A 14823-nucleotide genomic window follows, 5' to 3' on the forward strand; every position below is an offset into this window, starting at 1 on the left:
ACAAAATGTGGGAAAGGTTAAGGGGTATTTACTATTTTCATTTTATAGTCATGAGATCGTGAGACGGAGCAGATGACACAGCAAGACCTCTTGACTTGCAGGTAGTTATGTTCTGTATGTCCCACATGTTTTTAGACAAATGGGAAAAAAACTGGGGGAAAACTTTGACAAGTTCAGAAATGTCCTATCATTTTCCGATCATTCAGTTTTCCATTCACATTTGCCGTTTCTCTCCAGACACTTGATAAGGGAACTGCAGTGATCTGCTCTGGCTAATTATAGAGGCTGGTTGGGGAAGAAACAGCTCTAAAAGGAAACATTTCAAGGTTGTTGAAAAATTTATTTTGGAATTCTACACACTGAGGAATTCGGCCTTGAGGTGATGCAAGTTAGCCCATCTGTGGTGTGTAACAAATTGGTCACCCCATGTTCCACTGGAAATATTGAGAATAATTACTTGAATTCCCCTTGCACTCTGAGAAGTGACAAACAAGTTAGTTTGAGGAAAGGTTTCTACTTTTAAACTTCATTTCTAGGTTAATGGGTCCAACTTGAAGAACAAGCATAAGATGTTTGATCTGTACTAACAAACTCATGCCAAATAAGTTCTTATGTGGATTTCATGAGATCTAGGGAAATTTGATTGTATATATCTCTTATTCTCTCTCTCTCTCTGTCCCTTTCTCTCTCTTTTTGCTCTCTATGCTCTCTCCTTCTGTGAAACTGAAGCGAAGCTCCACTGTATCTGTGTGAATGGTTTGTCAGATATTTGGATGAAACTCTAGCCTGTGCTGGATTACCTGCTGATGAAAGTGTGCTCGTACTCTATAATCCTGCTGACAACCCCCACATGCACAGGATCTCTGCCCATTTACCCCCCATCCTTTACCCCTCTGATCTCTCTGTCTGGACTGTAAACTCATTCACATCACTGGGATTTGACTCTCCTCCAGTTGCCGCTCGTTTTCTCACAACCCGAAAAGTCTGGCAATCATGGTTCTTCTTAGTTATCTTATATACATAGAGAATTCACACCAACCATATCATCTTTCTGGAGGTGAAGTTTTATGTATGTTTCTTCTTAGAGACTGAATGAAGGCTTTGAGTTTCTCATCACGGCTGCGTCTTTGTGGTATTGTCAGTCAACCCTCGACAGCTTTGTTGGCATGCTGTCCATAGATATGAAAATATGTTATTGTACATCGTTTTTTCTTTGGCCACTGCAAGGCCTATGCATTAAGATGATTGGAGTGAAACAAAATAACAGTGGTTTTCAATGAGATATGGGTATTTGCCAGTGCTCCATTTCTTGTTGCGACATTGCACTGATAAATCTGTCCAACCAAAACATTGATGTTGTCCGAAGAGATGAATGGGAACCTGAACCTTCATGGACTATTTTGGAGCAGACCAAACACCTTAACCAAACTTCACAGCAACAGAGAATACTTCTTTACAGCATTCAAATGATGGGGTTAAACCTGATATGTGTCATCTATTAAATCAGTTAACGTTCCAAAGGTAAATCCTCCTTTTTTTCCCCAGAAGAGAGTTAACCTCGGGACCAGTAGGAGGAGCTGTGGTTCCATTGAATGTTGTGGCTGTAGTTGCCATAGTTCCCACTGCTATGCACTTAGTTGTGACCCTCAAGAGGGACTGGCCAAAAAAGGCTTAAAATCTATGACTGTAGTGAAACACTGCATGACACCAACCAATCCATAGGAACTTCTTAAAGAAAGTAGCCAGTCTGATCCTACAATGTAGGTGCCACCCAGAATCTTTTGTAATAGTAGAGGTGTATTTGGAAAGTATTCAGACCACTTGACATTTTCAACAATCTACACACAATGACAAAGCATAAAACCACACAATGACAAAGCAAAAACAGGATTTTAGAATTTTTTACAAAATTACAACATTTAAATATCACATTTACATAAGTATTCAGACTCTTTACTCAGTACTTTGTTGAAGCACCTTTGGCAGTGACGCTACAAGCTTGTCACACATGTATTTGGGGAGGTTCTCCCATTTTTCTATGCAGATCCTCTCAAGCTCTGTCAGGTTACATGGGGAGTTTCGCTGCGCAGCTATTTTAGGGTCTCTCCAGAGATGTTCAATCGGGTTCAAGTCCAAGCTCTTGTGGGCCACTCAAGGACATTCAGAGACTTGTCCCGGAGCGACTCCTGCGTTGTCTTGGCTGTGTGCTAAGGGTTGTTGTCCTGTTGGAAAGTGAACCTTCACTCCAGTCGGAGGTCCTGAGCACTCCGGAGCAGGTTTTCATCAAGGATCTCTATGTACTTTGCTCCGTTCATCTTTGCTTAGATCCTGACTAGTCACCCAGTCCCAGTCTCAGTAGCTGAAAAACATTCCCAAAGGATGACGCTGCCACCACCATGTTTCACTGTAGGGATGGTGTCCTTTTTCCTCCAGATGTGACGCTTGGCATTCAGGCCAAAGAGTTTAATCTTGGTTCATCAGACCAGATCATCTTGTTTCTCATAGGCTGTCATGTGCCTTTTACTGTGGCTTCTGTCTTGCCATTCTACCAAAAATACCTGATTGGTGGAGTGCTGCGGAGATGGTTGTCCTTCTTTAAGGTTCTCCCATCTCCACAGAGGAACTCTAGAGCTCTGAGTGACCATCAGGTTCTTGGTCATCTCCCTGACCAAGGCCCTTCTCCCCCAAATGCTCAGTTTGGCCGGGTGGCTAGCTCTGGGATGAGTCTTGGTGGTTCAAAACTTCTTCCATTTAATAATGATGGAGACCACTGTGTTCTTGGGGATCTTCAATGCTGCAAACATTTTTTGGTACCCTTTCCCAGATCTGTGCCTTGACACAACCCTGTCTCGGGGCTCAACGGACAATTCCTTCGACCTCATGGCTTGGTTTTTGCTCTGACATGCACTGTCAACTGTGGGACCTTATATAGACAGGTATGTGCCTTTCCAAATCATGTCCAATCAAGTTGTAGAAACATCTCAAGGATGATCAATGGAAACAGAATGCATCTAACTTCATTGCAAAGGATCTGAATACTTAGGTAACAAAATGTGGAAAATGCAAGGGGTCTGAATAATTTCCGAAGGCATATTACAAAGAAATATCAATAGAAAACTGGTCAAACGAAATGAACTGCAGCTCGTTCGCAGTCTTTACAGCTTCAATTTGAAGTTATTGTGTTAGCTGTGTTGTTGGCTATGTCTTCTGAACAACAGTGTACTGACGAGGGAGCATATGTTCAATGCCAGATGAAATCGCACATCATTAGCCTATTGTTATGGATGTATCCAAATAAATGTCACTAAAAAACAGCTTAAACAAATGCAAACACAGGTACTTTGTTGTTTTTCTCGCTGCACGGTTTGACGTGACTTTAAGTTAGCCGTGGTTGGCTCGCTAGCAAGCAAGGGATAAGAACACTGCCAGCCAATATGGCAATAGAACGTTTAGAACGAACGACGGGGTTGCGTCCATAGATACAGAACTAAATACTTAACGACTGGGTCGTGTCTCTGGCAACCGACCCGATAGAACGAACGACCAGCGGGCTTGTGTAGCAACCCTAGATTTGTGTCGGTACTACATCTCGTGGAAGGATAAAATAATATGAATAAATGAATCAAAATAATGTTTTTAATGAAAACCACCGGTACACCACCGGTCAAAAGAACACCTTCTATTTCACTATTTTCTACATTGTAGAATAATAGTGAAGAAATCACAACTATGAAATAGCATATATGGAAACATGTAGTAACCAAAAAACTGTTAACTACTTGGATATAGGGGGCGCTCTTTTAATTTATGGATAAAAAAACGTTCCCATTTTAAACAAGATATTTTTGTCACGAAAAAATGCTCGACTATGCATATAATTGACATCTTTGGAAAGAAAACACTCTGACATTTCCAAAACTGCAAAGATATTGTCTGTGAGTGCCACAGAACTAATGCTACAGGCGAAACCAATATGAAATTTCATACAGGAAGTGCCCCAGATTTTGAATGCGCTGTTTTCCAATGTCTCCTTATATGGCTGTGTATGGGTCACGAATGACCTTAGACTTTCTGTCGTTTCCCCAAGGTGTCGACAGCATTGTGACGTATTTGTAGGCAAATCATTGGAAGATTGACCTTAAGAGACTACATCTACCAGGTGGCCGCTTGGTGTCCTCCGTTGCAATTATTGCGTAATCTCCAGCTGCGTGTATTTTTCGTTTGCTTCGAGGAGAAACACAGCTGCCACGAATGATTTATCATCGAATAGATATGTGAAAAACACCTTGAGGATTGATTCTAAACAACGTTTGCAATGTTTCTGTTGATATTATGGAGTTAATTCGGTAAAAAGTTTGGCGTTATAGAGACTGCATTTTCAGATTTTTTTCTTAGCCAAACGTGAACAACAAAACGGAGCGATTTCTCCTACACAAGTAATCTTTTTGGAAAAACTGAACATTTGCTATCTAACTGAGAGTCTCCTCATTGAAAACATCCGAAGTTCTTCAAAGGTAAATTATTTTATTTGAATGCTTTTCTTGTTTTTGTGAAAATGTTGCCTGCTGAATGCTAGGCTTAATGCTATGCTAGCTATCAATACTCTTACACAAATGCTTGTGTAGCTATGGTTGAAAAGCATATTTTGAAAAACATGCCGGATCCGGTAGCGTAATCATAGCCTCAAGCTCAATACCATAACGCAACGTTAACTATTCATGAAAATCGCAAATGAAATGAAATTAATATGCTAACTCTCAAGCTTAGCCTTTTGTTAACAACACTGTCATCTCAGATTTTCAAAAATATGCATCTCAAGCATAGCAAACTAGCATTTGTGTAACAGTACTGATAACTAGCGTAGCATTTAGCATTAGCATCAGCAGGAAACATTTTCACAAAAACCAGCAAAAACATTCAATTAAATATTTTACCTTTGAAGAACTTCGGATGTTTTCAACGAGGAGACTCTCAGTTAGATAGCAATGTTCAGTTTTTCCTGAAAGATTTTTTGTGCAGGAGAAATCGGTCCGTTTGGTGCTATCTAACTGTTTGGCTACCAAAAAAAAACGAAAATTCAGTTATCCAAACGCCGAACTTTTTTCCAAATTAACTCCATAATATCGACTGAAACATGGCAAACGTTGTTTAGAACCAATCCTCAAGGTGTTTTTCACATATCTCTTCAATGATGCACACTGCTGTCTGTATCGCATGGTAAAATTTTTGCCGCTGAGAGTTACGCACCAACGTAGACAAAGGACACTGGACGGGCCCCTGGCAAATGTAGTCTCTTATGGCCAATCTTCCAATGATATGCCTACAAATACGTCACAATGTTGCAGACATCTTGGAGGAACGGCAGAGCGCATAAGCTCGTTCACAGCATATTCACAGCCATATAAGGAGACAATGGAAAACAGAGCCTCAAAAATCCTGCTCATTTCCTGGTTGAAGTTGCATCTTGGTTTCGCCTGTAAGATCAGTTCTGGGGCACTCAAAGATAATATCTTTGCAGCTTTGAAAACGTCAGAGTGTTTTCTTTCCAAAGCTGGCAATTATATGCATAGTCGAGCATCTTTTTGTGACAAAATATTACGCTTAAAACGGGCACGTTTTTTTTATCCAATAATGAAATAGCGCCCCCCTAGCTTCAACTGGTTAACAAAAGGCTAAGCTTGTGAGTGAATATATTTATTTCATTTCATTTGCGATTTTTATGAATAGTTAACGTTGCGTTATGGTAATGAGCTTGAGGCTATAATTACGCTCCCGGATACGGGATTGATCGACGCTAGAGGTTAAAGAATTCAAACAATATTTGAGATTTGAGATTTTTAAAATAGCCACCATTTGCTTTGATGACAGCTTTGCACACTCTTGGCATTCTCTCAACCAGCTTCAAGAGGTAGTCACCTGGAATGCATTTCAATTAACAGGTGTGCCTTATTAAAAGTTAATTTGTGGAATTTCTTTTCTTAATATGTTTGAGCCAATCATTTGTGACAAGGTTGGGGGGATATACAGAAGATAGCCCTATTTGGTAAAATACCAAGTACATATTATGCAAGAACAGCTCAAATGAGGAAGGGTAAATGACAGTCCATCATTACTTTAAGACATGAAGGTTAGTCAATATGGAAAATGTCAAGAACTTTCTTCAAGTGCAGTAGCAAAAACCATCAAGCACTATGATGAAACTGGCTCTCATGAGGACTGCCACAGGAATGGAAGACACTGAGTTACCTCTGCTGCAGAGGATAAGTTCATTAGAGTTACCAGTCTCAGAAATTGCAACCCAAATAAATGCTTCACAGAGTTCAAGTAACAGACACATATCAACATCAACTGTTCAGAGGAGACTGTGTAAATCAGGCCTTCATGGTCAAATTGCTGCAAAAGAAACACTACTAAAGGACACCAATAATAATAAGAGACTTGCTTGGGCCAAGAAACACGAGCAATGGACATTAGACCGGTGGAAATTTGTCCATTGATCTTGAGTCGAAATCTGAGATTTTTGGTTTCAACTACCTTGTCTTTGTGAGACCGGGTGTGGGTGAACGGATGATCCCCGCATTTAATTTTCCACCGTAAAACATGGAGGAGGGGGTGTTATGGTATGAGCTGCTTTGCAAGTGACACTGTCTGTGATTTATTTAGAATTCAAGGCATGCTTAACCAGCATGGCTACCAGAGCATTCTGCAGCTGTATGCCATCACATCTGGTTTGGGCTTAGTGGGACTTTGATTTGTTTTTCAACAGGACTGTGTAAGGGCTATTTTACCAAGAAGGAGAGTGATGGAGTCCTGCATCAGATGACCTGGCCTCCACAATCACTTGACCTCAACCAAATTGAGATGGTTTGGGATGAGTTGGACAGCAGAGTGAAGATAAAGCAGCCAACAAGTGCTCAGCATGTGTGGGAACTCCTTCAAGACTGTTGGAAAAGCATTCCAGGTGAAGCTGGTTGAGTGAATGCCAAGAGTGTGCAAAGCTGTCATCAAGGCAAAGAGTGGCTATTTGAAGATTCTCAAATATAAAATAGATTTTGATTTGTTTAACACTTTTTTGGTTACTACATGATTCCATATGTGTTATTTCATAGTTTTGATGCCTTCACTATTATTCTACAATGTCGAAAATAGTAAAAAAAAATAAAGAAAAAGTGAAAGTGATAAAGTGAATAAAGTAAAGCTGTAAACATGTGTTTTTCAAACTGAAACAGGTGTGTGTATGTGTGTGTGTGTGTGTGTTGCTGACTCTCAGAGGAGTTGCTTGACTTCGAGTTTTGACAAGCAGGTCAGGACCAAACCAAATCTGAATCAATTATAGATGTCTATTTTAAACAAATTTGACAGTATACAGTAGAGTTCAGTAAAGTACAGTAAAGTAAAGAAAAGTAGTGTATTCAGTACAGTAGAGTGCAGTAGGGTAAAGTAAAGGAGAGTATAGTTCAGTTCAGTACTGTATAGTACAGTACAGTAAAGCACAGTATGATACAGTAAAGTAAAGTAGAGTATAGTTCTGTGCAATACTGCACAGTAGAGTTCAGCACAGTAGGGTAGAGTACAATGTACTGCACTCTGCTCTACTGTACTATACTCTACTGAATTCAACTGTACCTTACTGCAATGTACTGCATTCTACTTTGCTCTACTGTACTGTGCTGCACTGTACTGTACACTTTACTGTGCTGTACTGTACCCGTGCGACAACTAACCCCAGTTTCCCCAACACTGGACTGGATTCAGAGTTCACATGTCATCTGCTGGACTGACGTGGACAACTGCTGTGTGGTCAGTGGGTGTGTGTTACATTGCGACTCTTCCAGAGAGGTTGTGGGTGTGTGTGTGTGTGTGTGTGTGTGTGTGTGTGTGTGTGTGTGTGAGGTCCCTTGTGGCATGGTGTGAGGTCTGTAGCATTTGACTTTGACAGGTTTGTGCTAGTGTGTGTTTGTGTGTACGTACGTGTGTGCGACCGTGCAAGTGTGTGATTGTGACGATGACAACGTGAGGTCATTTGGTCATGTGAGGACATAGACAGGGGGTGTGGTTGGATGTTGGTAGGTTTACCGAAAGTCCACATTCCGATCCTCCTCCCACCATGCAGTGACACTCCCATAGAATGTAAACTTCACCATAATAACCAGCACTTTTAACAAACTCATGAGAGCAGTAGCCAGGTGAATGACAGTACTCATATCAACCTAGACGTACAAAGTGAAGCACATACTGACTGCTGCTTTACCTAAATCATTTTTGTAAAGTAGGAAACAACAAATGTTTAACTTCGAGTTAAATCAAATGTCCTATTTACAAAATAATCAGCAATGATTTACTGAGCCATGCTCCTTCCTGGTATGAATGGTCTTGTATGAGTGCATTTTCATTTTTTGTTTGATTAACAACTGCACCCAATACCCCGTGGTGCCAAGGTCGAAAGATGAATAAATGAAATAACAAAACCAACGAAGGCTGGTGTTTGATTGCAACAGGCAAACACCCCTAAGGGACTTACATATCTGTCACAGTCAGGATCGGCCTTGCAACCTGTGCAGCAAGGCCCAATTATAAAAGCCACACAAAAGGCCCAAAAAGCCAAAGCGAAAAAAATATAATCTGTCCAGTGGGGATATGTAGCCCGTGTGTAGGGTGCCAAACCCCTCAGCACAATAAGACAAAAGACACAGGAAACAGGTTTCACCTCACACAGCACGTAATGCCAACATATGCACAACGTATTTTCTCCTGCCTTTCCTCTATACTGCATGCATAGGCTAAATGTTGCAGTTAAGCCATTTGTCACGCTCCATGTGTAAAAAGGCAATTTCCAGGCCTAGAATAGTAGCAGAGAAAAGACAAAAGTGCAGAGCAGTCAAATGGTATGAGTCCCCCCAAAATGCACCCTTTGCAAGTGCTTCAATGCAAGCAATCCCCCTCTGAATGCCTATAATTGCACGTTAAAAAAAAGCTTGTTAGAGCTTTTGTTACGTGGCTCATATATCTGACCAAGAAGTAATGTTACGTGGCTCATATATCTGACCAAGAAGTAATGTTACGTGGCTCATATATCTGACCAAGAAGTAATGTTATGTGGCTCATATATCTGACCAAGAAGTAATGTTACGTGGCTCATATATCTGACCAAGAAGTAATGTTACGTGGCTCATATATCTGACCAAGAAGTAATGTTACGTGGCTCATATATCTGACCAAGAAGTAATGTTACGTGGCTCATATATCTGACCAAGAAGTAATGTTACGTGGATCATATATCTGACCAATATGTAATGTTACGTGGCTCATATATCTGACCAAGAAGTAATGTTACGTGGCTCATATATCTGACCAAGATGTAATGTCACGTGGCTCATATATCTGACCAAGAAGTAATGTTACGTGGCTCATATATCTGACCAAGAAGTAATGTTACGTGGCTCATATATCTGACCAAGATGTAATGTTATGTGGCTCATATATCTGACCAAGAAGTAATGTTACGTGGCTCATATATCTGACCAAGAAGTAATGTTACGTGGCTCATATATCTGACCAAGAAGTAATGTTACGAGGCTCATATATCTGACCAAGAAGTAATGTTACGTGGCTCATATATCTGACCAAGAAGTAATGTTACGTGGATCATATATCTGACCAATATGTAATGTTACGTGGCTCATATATCTGACCAAGAAGTAATGTTACGTGGCTCATATATCTGACCAAGAAGTAATGTTACGTGGCTCATATATCTGACCAAGAAGTAATGTTACGTGGCTCATATATCTGACCAAGAAGTAATGTTACGTAGCTCATATATCTGACCAAGAAGTAATGTTACGTGGCTCATATATCTGACCAAGAAGTAATGTTACGTGGCTCATATATCTGACCAAGAAGTAATGTTACGTGGCTCATATATCTGACCAAGAAGTAATGTTACGTGGCTCATATATCTGACCAAGAAGTAATGTTACGTGGCTCATATATCTGACCAAGAAGTAATGTTACGTGGCTCATATATCTGACCAAGAAGTAATGTTACGTGGCTCATATATCTCACCAAGAAGTAATGTTACGTGGATCATATATCTCACCAATATGTAATGTTACGTGGCTCATATATCTGACCAAGAAGTAATGTTACGTGGCTCATATATCTGACCAAGAAGTAATGTTACGTGGCTCATATATCTGACCGAGAAGTAATGTTACGTGGCTCATATATCTGACCAAGAAGTAATGTTACGTGGCTCATATATCTGACCAAGATGTAATGTTACGTGGCTCATATATCTGACCAAGAAGTAATGTTACGTGGCTCATATATCTGACCAAGAATATTTGGCTGGCTCGGATGGTGCCTGGCTGAGGTTGGCGTGCGACGCGGGTGACAGCTCCCCCTCTTCTAGCTGAGCGGTCTGTCATTACACTCCTCCATGCTTTCATTTTTTTCTTGTAATAAAACGTGTCGCCCACGTAAATACACCAGACACATTTAGACTTAACTACATGTTTGCACTTTTAGCGATGCATGGGTCCTTCTTTAGAGGAGATCGCAGGGAGCTGTGAGGGACAGAGAGAGAGATACAGGCAGAGACACCTAAAACCTAGACTATACCACGTTCTACATGACAATCCATATGATTTGTGCACAACAGTATGCATGTTTTATGTGTGTTTGAGTTGTTTGCATGGGCTTTTAAAGTGGAACTGACAGCATCTTAGCAACATGAAATCTTATTACAATCTGTTAATATACAGTGCTCTCCCAGGAAGTTATATGACACTTTTTTTTAAAAGCACTTAGATATGGTCATTTTCACATTTTCATAAATTCCTAGAATGTTTGGGAGTTACGTATACTAAGGCATTTGTGAGAATGTTATAGCAATATAGAGTGGGAAGTGGCCGTGCGTTTGGACAATTGCAGTAAATAATAAAACCTAATAAAAACATCTCTCTTGTCCAGGACCGGAGTATATGCAGACCTCTGCACCATAACCAATCAGAGCTACAGTAGGCCTTTATGCAAACAAGCCATTTGCCATACAGGCCTGCCATCATTCACTTTGAACTGGACTGTGTGTTTACAGACAGTTGCAACAGCTCGATTAGAACGCATTCGCCAAAAGCCACAAAATACACCTGAATGGATTTCTACAAATACCAATGGAGTGTAACGATTGTCCTCCTCCTCTTCTGATGAAGAGGAGTAGTAGGAAGGATCGCAGGACCAATGCGCAGCGTGGTAAGTGTTCATCTTGTTTATTTGCCTGAACACTAAAATACAAAATAACGAGAGAATGAACCAAACAAACGAAACAGTCCCGTGTGGAACAAACACTGACACGGAAAATAATCACCCACAACTCAAAAGTGAAACCAGGCTACCTAAGTATGGTTCTCAATCAGGGACAACGATTGACAGCTGCCTCTGATTGAGAACCATACCAGGCCAAACACAGAAATCCCAAATTATAGAAAAAGGAACATAGACTGCCCACCCCAACTCATGCCCTGACCATACTAAAACAAAGACAAAACAAAGGAACTAAGGTCAGAACGTGACAGTACCCCCCCAAAGGTGCGGACTCCGGCCGCAAAACCTGAACCTATAGTGGAGGGTCTGGGTGGGCGTCAGTCTGGCACGGGACGTCAGTCTGGCACGGGACGTGGACCCCACTCCACCATAGTTTTTGTCCGCCTCTTCACCTGCCTCCGTGGCCTCTTTAGAGCGGCGACCCTCGCCGCCGACCTCGGACTGGGGACCCTAGCCGCGAAGTCCCGAATGGACGGGAGATTCCAGGAGCACCGGACGGACGGGAGATTCCGGCAGCACCGGACAGGCGGGAGACTCAGGCAGCTCCGGAGCGAAGGGCGATTCCGGCAGCTCCTGGCTGACGGACAGCTCTGGCAGCTCCTGACTGACGGACGGCTCTGGCAGCTACTGACTGACGGGAGGCTCTGGCAGCTACTGACTACGGGCGGCTCTGGCAGCTCCTAGCTGACGGGCGGCTCTGGCAGCTCCTGACTGACGGACGGCTCTGGCAGCTACTGACTGACGGGAGGCTCTGGCAGCTACTGACTGACGGACGGCTCTGGCAGCTCCTGACTGACGGACGGCTCTGGCGGCTCCTGACTGACGGGCGGCTCTGGCAGCTCCTGGCAGACGAGCGGCTCTGGCAGCTCCTAGCTGACGGGCGGCTCTGGCAGCTCCTGACTGACGGACGGCTCTGGCAGCTACTGACTGACGGGAGGCTCTGGCAGCTACTGAGAACGGGCGGCTCTGGCAGCTCCTAGCTGACGGGCGGCTCTGGCAGCTCCTGACTGACGGACGGCTCTGGCAGCTACTGACTGACGGGAGGCTCTGGCAGCTACTGACTGACGGGAGGCTCTGGCAGCTTCTGACTGACGGGAGGCTCTGGCAGCTCCTGACAGACGGACGGCTCTGGCAGCTACTGACTGACGGGAGGCTCTTGCAGCTACTGACTGACGGGAGGCTCTGGCAGCTCCTGACTGACGGGAGGCTCTGGCAGCACCTGACAGACGGGCGGCTCTGGCAGCTCCTGACAGACGGGAGACTCTGGCAGCTCAGGACAGACGGGAGATTCTGGCAGCTCAGGACAGACGGGAGCACCTGTAGGGAGGAGACGGAGAGACAGCCTGGTGTGGGGGGCTGCCACCGGAGGGCTGGTGTGTGGAGGAGGTACCGGATAGACCGAACCGTGGAGGCGCACTGGAGGTCTCGAGAACCGAGCCTGCCCAACCCTACCTGGCTGGATGCTCCCCATAGCCAGGCCAGCGCGGCGAGGTGGAATAGCCCTCACTGGGCTGTGCTGGCGAACCGGGGACACCATGCGTAGGGCTGGTGCCATGTACCCCGGCCCGAGGAGACGCACTGGAGACCAGATGCGCTGAGCAGGCTTCATGGCACCTGGCTCGATGCCCACTCTAGCTCGGCCGATACAAGGCACTGCTATGTACCGCACCGGGCTATGCCTGCGCACCGGGGACACCGTGCGCCTCATGGCATAACACGGTGCCTGCCCGGTCCCCCTCTCTCCACGGTAAGCACGGGGAGTTGGCTCATGTCTCTTACCTGACTTAGTCACAATTTCTTGTGCCTCCCAAGACATTTTTGGGGCTGCCTCTCGGGCTTCCATCCGAGCTGCCGTGCTGCCCCCTCATACCACCGCTTCTCGGCTTTTGATGCCTCCAGCTATGCCTTGGGGCGGCGATACTCTCCCGGCTGAACCCAGGGTCCCTTGCCATTCAGGATCTCCTCCCATGTCCAGGAGTCTGGAGATCGCTGCTGCCCGTTACAACGCTGCTTGGGCCTTTGGTGGTGGGTGATTCTGTAACGATTGTCTTCTGATGAAGAGGAGTAGTAGGAAGGATCGGAGGACCAATGGGCTGTGATGGTGAACCGGGTGACACTATGCGTAGGGCTGGTGCCATGTACCCCGGCCCGAGGAGACGCACTGGAGACCAGATGCGCTGAGCAGGCTTCATGGCATGGTGGTAAGTGTTCATCTTGTTTATTCTCCTGAACACTAAAATACAAAATACAAAATAACGAGAGAATGAACAAAACAAACGAAACAGTCCCGTGTGGAACAAACACTGACACGGAAAATAATCACCCACAACTCAAAAGTGAAACCAGGCTACCTAAGTATGATTCTCAATCAGCGACAACGATTGACAGCTGCCTCTGATTGAGAACCATACCAGGCCAAACACAGAAATCCCAAATTATAGAAAAAGGAACATAGACTGCCCACCCCAACTCACGCCCTGACCATACTAAAACAAAGACAAAACAAAGGAACTAATGTCAGAACGTGACAGGGAGTCTCTTACATTTGGGAACTGTACAGTCCTATTGGTCAAACAACCATGAAAAGGTCGGCTCTCTCTCCCTCAGTTATGCACATCAACAACAACAAGATCAACAACTAATGCTAGCCAGAGCGAGATGTGCTAAAATCTAACAAGGGAACATTAGATAACCCCTCTCAAACTCTTTCAGCTAGTTGTCTGTCAAAATTGCACTGATAAACGATGGGGAATTGTATTGCAGCCTACTAGTCCTTCTGCAGCTTTCCTGCCAATGCATGTTTGTCCCAACCAAGCACCCAAGCTAACTGGTTAATGTTGGCAAGCTTGCTAGCTAGCTACTTCCAGACATAAATGAGAGAACACCCCACTCTGACAATTTTACTCACCCTAACAGAGTTGGTTAGGCTGTTTACATGTTATCTAGAGTGTATTGTGACTAACAATAACTTTTTTTGCCTACTTTTTACTGACACCAGGCATATTCAGCAGGTGTTGCACATTCGTAAATTCATCGGTGACTCTGCTTTGAAATCAGAGTAGCTAGCTAGATAGCCAGAGTGAATTTCCGAAAGCGAAACAGATATGCTAGCTAACCAGGTAACGTAAACTCACCCCATTCCGTACAAATGTGCGCAATCGCGATATTCATAAGAGGCTGCAAAGAAAACTAATGGGACTGTAGCAACTGTGTTGACTTCAAGCGTTGATCCAAGCGTTGATCCACATGGTAATGGCTCTATAGAAAAGGAGAAAAGTTGAAAAAACTGACCCTCCGTTACATCGTGACGTGTCATGCCGTAACGTACAGCACGCATAAAGCAACTATTTCTGTCTTACAATCTCTCTCCACCAGGGGTAGCACTTCTCTCATCGTTTAAAATCAAGAAATGGACAGTGACGGGGGTAAGGGGGGGATACCTAGTAATTTTTTTTGTGTCATCACTGCAAGCGATCACGACTAAAAAAAAACTGTTT

The sequence above is a fragment of the Oncorhynchus nerka genome, linkage group LG3 (genome assembly GCF_034236695.1).
Source record: "Oncorhynchus nerka isolate Pitt River linkage group LG3, Oner_Uvic_2.0, whole genome shotgun sequence".
NCBI lineage: Eukaryota > Metazoa > Chordata > Actinopteri > Salmoniformes > Salmonidae > Oncorhynchus > Oncorhynchus nerka.